The following is a 5,250-nucleotide window of genomic DNA, read 5'->3' on the forward strand; positions in this document are numbered from 1 at the left end:
CGGGCCTGCGGCGGCCTGGAGAGGGGGAATTCTCCGGAGTAGGGGCTATCACCGTGGTGGGAGATCCTTAGGCGCTACGAAGCGCCACGCTTAGTTTCTAGGCGGAGTTAAGCGTCATGGCCGGCTTTGGCGCGCTTTTCAAATAGCGTTTAAGGAACTTGGAGTAAACGAAAAAATAACAATAAAATATTAAATTTCGTTCGCCAGGAATGAAATACTAAGGTAGTAGATATTAAACTGACTACACTGGCTGTCTATTCGATTTGTTAAACTATATTTATTGACGTTTCGACCATACGGGTTGTGGTCCTTTTCAAAATTACAATAGAAGCATTCTAGAAATTAATGTACATGCAATCAGAATCAACATTTAAATTGAAAACGTAAAATGTAACAAATGAGACTTACAATGAGTTACTGCATATCGTTATTGACATTTAAAAGTACGCTCCGGTGAGACGTAACTTAAGATCGGATGGTAAATTAACTGCGTTTCACTTGTGTCATCTTGCTACGACTGAGCACACTGTACTAACGAATAAACACGCCGAAAATTATGTCAAAGTTAAAAGTTAACAATATTTACATTCTCGCTAAATTGTGATGTACCATATGGCAAATTACTAAAATAAAATATAAAAAATGAAAAATAAAATATAAAAAGTATAAGATAATAAAAACACAAATAAATAAATAAATAAATATATTCGGTTCGCTTATGTCATCCTGCCTTAACATACCAATAATAAACTACTAATAATAGCTCCCAACAATGTATGTTAAAAATTTTTTACTTCAATTTCTAAACAAACTATCATATATCGTACTAAAGCTTTCAGTGTCTTTCTGTAAATTGATACTGGAATTCAATTTCTTGATAAAGTACATTTCGGCTATTTCTCTTTTTCTTCTATTGTTTTCTTTATGCAGAATTAAAGGATTCGACCAATCAAATTCATGTCCTTGATTAATTCTGTGCTCACTAACAACAGAAAAATTGCTCGCTGAATTTTTAATATTACGTCGGTGTTCGTTAATCCTAGTACTGAGATGTCTTTTTGTCTGCCCTACATAATTAGAATCACAATTGTTACAATTAATACAATAGACTACGCCGGTTTGCTTATTAATATCTAAATTATCTTTCCCCGATTTTATTAAACAGTTCAGTTTTTTGGGGATGGTAAAAATTACGTTAAGGTTCTTTTGTTTAGAAATTTATATATGGTACATCACAATTTAGCGAGAATGTAAATATTGTTAACTTTTAACTTGACATAATTTTCGGCGTGTTTATTCGTTAGTACAGTGTGCTCAGTCGTAGCAAGATGACACAAGTGAAACGCAGTTAATTTACCATCCGATCTTAAGTTAAGTCTCACCGGAGCGTACTTTTAAATGTCAATAACGATATGCAGTAACTCATTGTAAGTCTCATTTGTTACATTTCACGTTTTCAATTTAAATGTTGATTCTGATTGCATGTACATTAATTTCTAGAATGCTTCTATTGTAATTTTGAAAAGGACCACAACCCGTATGGTCGAAACGTCAATAAATATAGTTTAACAAATCGAATAGACAGCCAGTGTAGTCAGTTTAATATCTACTACCTTAGTATTTCATTCCTGGCGAACGAAATTTAATATTTTATTGTTATTATACGCCTTTGACATTAATGATGGCATCTTACCGGGAAGGAAGTTTTTTCAATTTGATCACGTTACATTATGGAAAGCAACAGACTCAGCTTTTGAAACAGTGGATGGGATTGAATTTGAAGATTTCTACAACTAAACAACAACTCATCTTCTTGCTTCGGTGTAGAAGGTTCGACGTGCTTCCACCGCATATTCATAATTTGAATTTTAGAGTACGGTTTCAGAATAATCTTGTTACTCGAAGGTTTTCCACATTTGTATCGCGTGGCAAACAACTTATTTTGAACCTAGAAATTAAGGACATTAACTTTTTCTTAAATCGTTCTAATGTAAGAAGCAGACAATTAGAAAGGAATCTGCAATCTGCGCTACCGAATAAATTACTTAAAGAGTTTAAAGAATTACAGAATCTAAAAGTTCTAAAACATAAAATATAATTAAAGGTAAATTAATTAAAAAATTTGATCTGCTTCTCAATCGTCAAAATAAGCTATATAGTGGGTTTTTCAATTTCGATTATAATAAATGGATAATTAATAATTCTGATAAAGTAGTACCAGAGAACACACTTAGGTTTCTGAGCTTGGGGGAAAAATTCGGATTGCCGTTTAATCATAATAGTGAAAAAGATTCTGAGTTATTTGCTCTTAACGTAATAAAAAACTTTGAATTAAATAGCCACCGACTGAAGGGCAACCTACTGAATGATACGCGTAACTGCATCGCTAATTCTTTGAATAGACTTAAAAACAAAAGAAAACATCAAGATTTTATAAATAGACATATTCTAATCGAATTCTCAAAGTGTAAAAAGTTTTAAATGACAACAAAGATATTTTGTAACGCGAGCGGATAAGGGACAAGTCACTGTCATTATGAACAAGGACAAATACGTGCGTCAGATGACTGAATTGTTGAGTGACACATCGACATATAAAATCATGAAAAAAGACCCGATAAACAATGTATCTCAAAGAATTAACGACTTATTAAAATCTTGGCAAAAGAACAACTTAATTGACGAACGCACTCTAATAATTTAAAATGCACGAACGGGAACACTCCGAGAGCATATGGATTGCCGAAGATCCACAAAGCGGGAACCCCCTTAAGAATTATCATCTCTTCTATTGGGAGTCCAACGTATATGATGGCAAATTATTTACACTCTATCTTACTAAATTCAATTCAAAAACCTCGATCGTTCGTCAAAGATAGTTGGGAGTTCGTCAAATCAATAAATAATAAAACCATAGAGTCAACCGATATAATGGTGTCGTTGGATGTCTCTTCACTCTACACTAATATTCCGAAGGAACTAGTCATAAAAGGTATAGAAAAGAGATGAATGAGATATCGGAACATACTAATTTTAGTTTTCAACAGTTCAGGCATGCGATTGATGCAATATTGTGTTCAACTAGTTTCATGTTTAATGGGATAGCTTATGAACAGATTTATGGGAGTCCAATGGGCTCACCTCTCTCCCCCATACTCGCAAATATCGTAATGGAGGATCTTGAAACGGATTGTTTGTCCTTGCTTGGTTTCGAAACATCTTGTTTCTATAGATATGTAGATGACATATTCATGATCCTTCCTAACGATAAACTGTTAGAGGTGAGCGAAGTATTTAATAGCTATCACCCAAGACTAACTTTTACTTATGAGATTGAAACTAATAATTCTCTCAGCTTTTTGAATACAATTGTCCACAGGGATGATAATAAGCTCATAACTAACTGGTACAGAAAACCAACATTCTCAGGAAGATACATCAATTTTTTCTCGAATCATCCGACGAAATATAAAATTAACACTATTACCAATTTAGTTGACCATGCAATAAATTTATCTAACAAACGGTTTCATGACTCTAATTTAAAAATTGTAAAGAATATTTTGAAAAATAATTGCTTCCCGGAAAATCTTATTAATAAATATGTCAATGATAGAACCCACAAGCTGTCACAACCTATAAACAATAAGGATAAAAAAATTATAAATGTAGATTCGACGGATGTTTCGAGGGAAAATTTCATCGTCATTTCATATTGTAATCGGTTCACTAATGACATATATAGATTTCTAAACAAAAAGAACCTTAATGTAATTTTTACCATCCCCAAAAAACTGAACTGTTTAATAAAATCGGGGAAAGATAATTTAGATATTAATAAGCAAACCGGCGTAGTCTATTGTATTAATTGTAACAATTGTGATTCTAATTATGTAGGGCAGACAAAAAGACATCTCAGTACTAGGATTAACGAACACCGACGTAATATTAAAAATTCAGCGAGCAATTTTTCTGTTGTTAGTGAGCACAGAATTAATCAAGGACATGAATTTGATTGGTCGAATTCTTTAATTCTGCATAAAGAAACAATAGAAGAAAAAGAGAAATAGCCGAAATGTATTTTATAAAGAAATTGAATTCCAGTATCAATTTACAGAAAGACACTGAAAGCTTTAGTACGATATATGACAGTTTGTTTAGAAATTGAAGTAAAAAATTTTTAACATACATTGTTGGGGAGCTATTATTAGTAGTTTATTATTGGTATGTTAAGGCAGGATGACATAAGCGAACCGAATATATTTATTTATTTATTTATTTGTCTTTTTATTATCTTATACTTTTTATATTTTATTTTTCATTTTTTATATTTATTTTAGTAATTTGCCATATGGTACATCACAATTTAGCGAGAATGTAAATATTGTTAACTTTTAACTTTGACATAATTTTCGGCGTGTTTATTCGTTAGTACAGTGTGCTCAGTCGTAGCAAGATGACACAAGTGAAACGCAGTTAATTTACCATCCGATCTTAAGTTAAGTCTCACCGGAGCGTACTTTTAAATGTCAATAACGATATGCAGTAACTCATTGTAAGTCTCATTTGTTACATTTCACGTTTTTAATTTAAATGTTGATTCTGATTGCATGTACATTAATTTCTAGAATGCTTCTATTGTAATTTTGAAAAGGACCACAACCCGTATGGTCGAAACGTCAATAAATATAGTTTAACAAATCGAATAGACAGCCAGTGTAGTCAGTTTAATATCTACTACCTTAGTTAAACGAAAAAATTTATACGGCCGGACGTGACAACGTACATCCTAACTATACAAGACCTGCTAACCAAATACTCCCTTGCGATCCCACTCCAACAAGCAGGAGCGATACAGGTAGCAGAAGCATTTACTAACGACCTCATTTGTACATTCGGCGCACCGGCGATCCTCACCGACCAGGGCTCACACTTTATAAACAGCCTCATGAGGACAGTAGCCCGAAAATTTAAAATCAAGCAATGTAAGACCACAGCGTACAGACCACAAGCGAACGTATCGGTAGAACAATCACACCAGGTACTCTGGGAATATCTGAAGCAATTTGTTGATAGAAATAGTGAATGGGATCAAATTTTAAAACTAGCATCGTTTTCGTATAATACGAGCGTACATGAGGGTACGAAATACACTCCGTATGAACTCATTTTCGGGAAAATCGCGCGGGTCCCCTCGAGCGACCCGGACATCGAAAGCATGACTAACGAAAGCTATACACAATATTTAAC

The 5,250-nt window shown here is 33.4% G+C and overlaps 3 long non-coding RNA genes across 3 annotated transcripts; 2 read left to right on the forward strand and 1 right to left on the reverse strand.

Moving 5' to 3' along the window:
* Positions 1-257: 257 nt before the first annotated feature.
* LOC146719721 (uncharacterized) lies at positions 258-671 on the reverse strand. Its single transcript, XR_014926372.1, has 2 exons — positions 409-671; positions 258-335 (listed from the first exon to the last, which is right to left on the reverse strand). It is a non-coding gene; the product is annotated as an uncharacterized LOC146719721 (long non-coding RNA).
* Positions 672-1,285: 614 nt separating this feature from the next.
* LOC146719722 (uncharacterized) lies at positions 1,286-1,578 on the forward strand. The gene is made up of 2 exons (XR_014926373.1): positions 1,286-1,427; positions 1,501-1,578. It is a non-coding gene; the product is annotated as an uncharacterized LOC146719722 (long non-coding RNA).
* Positions 1,579-4,336: 2,758 nt separating this feature from the next.
* On the forward strand, positions 4,337-4,706 carry LOC146719723 (uncharacterized). Its single transcript, XR_014926370.1, has 2 exons — positions 4,337-4,555; positions 4,629-4,706. It is a non-coding gene; the product is annotated as an uncharacterized LOC146719723 (long non-coding RNA).
* The last annotated feature ends 544 nt before the right edge of the window (positions 4,707-5,250 follow it).

This window comes from Nylanderia fulva, unplaced genomic scaffold, assembly GCF_048542155.1.
Source record: "Nylanderia fulva isolate GAGA-0341 unplaced genomic scaffold, ASM4854215v1 Scaffold89, whole genome shotgun sequence".
Classification (NCBI taxonomy): Eukaryota; Metazoa; Arthropoda; class Insecta; order Hymenoptera; family Formicidae; genus Nylanderia; species Nylanderia fulva.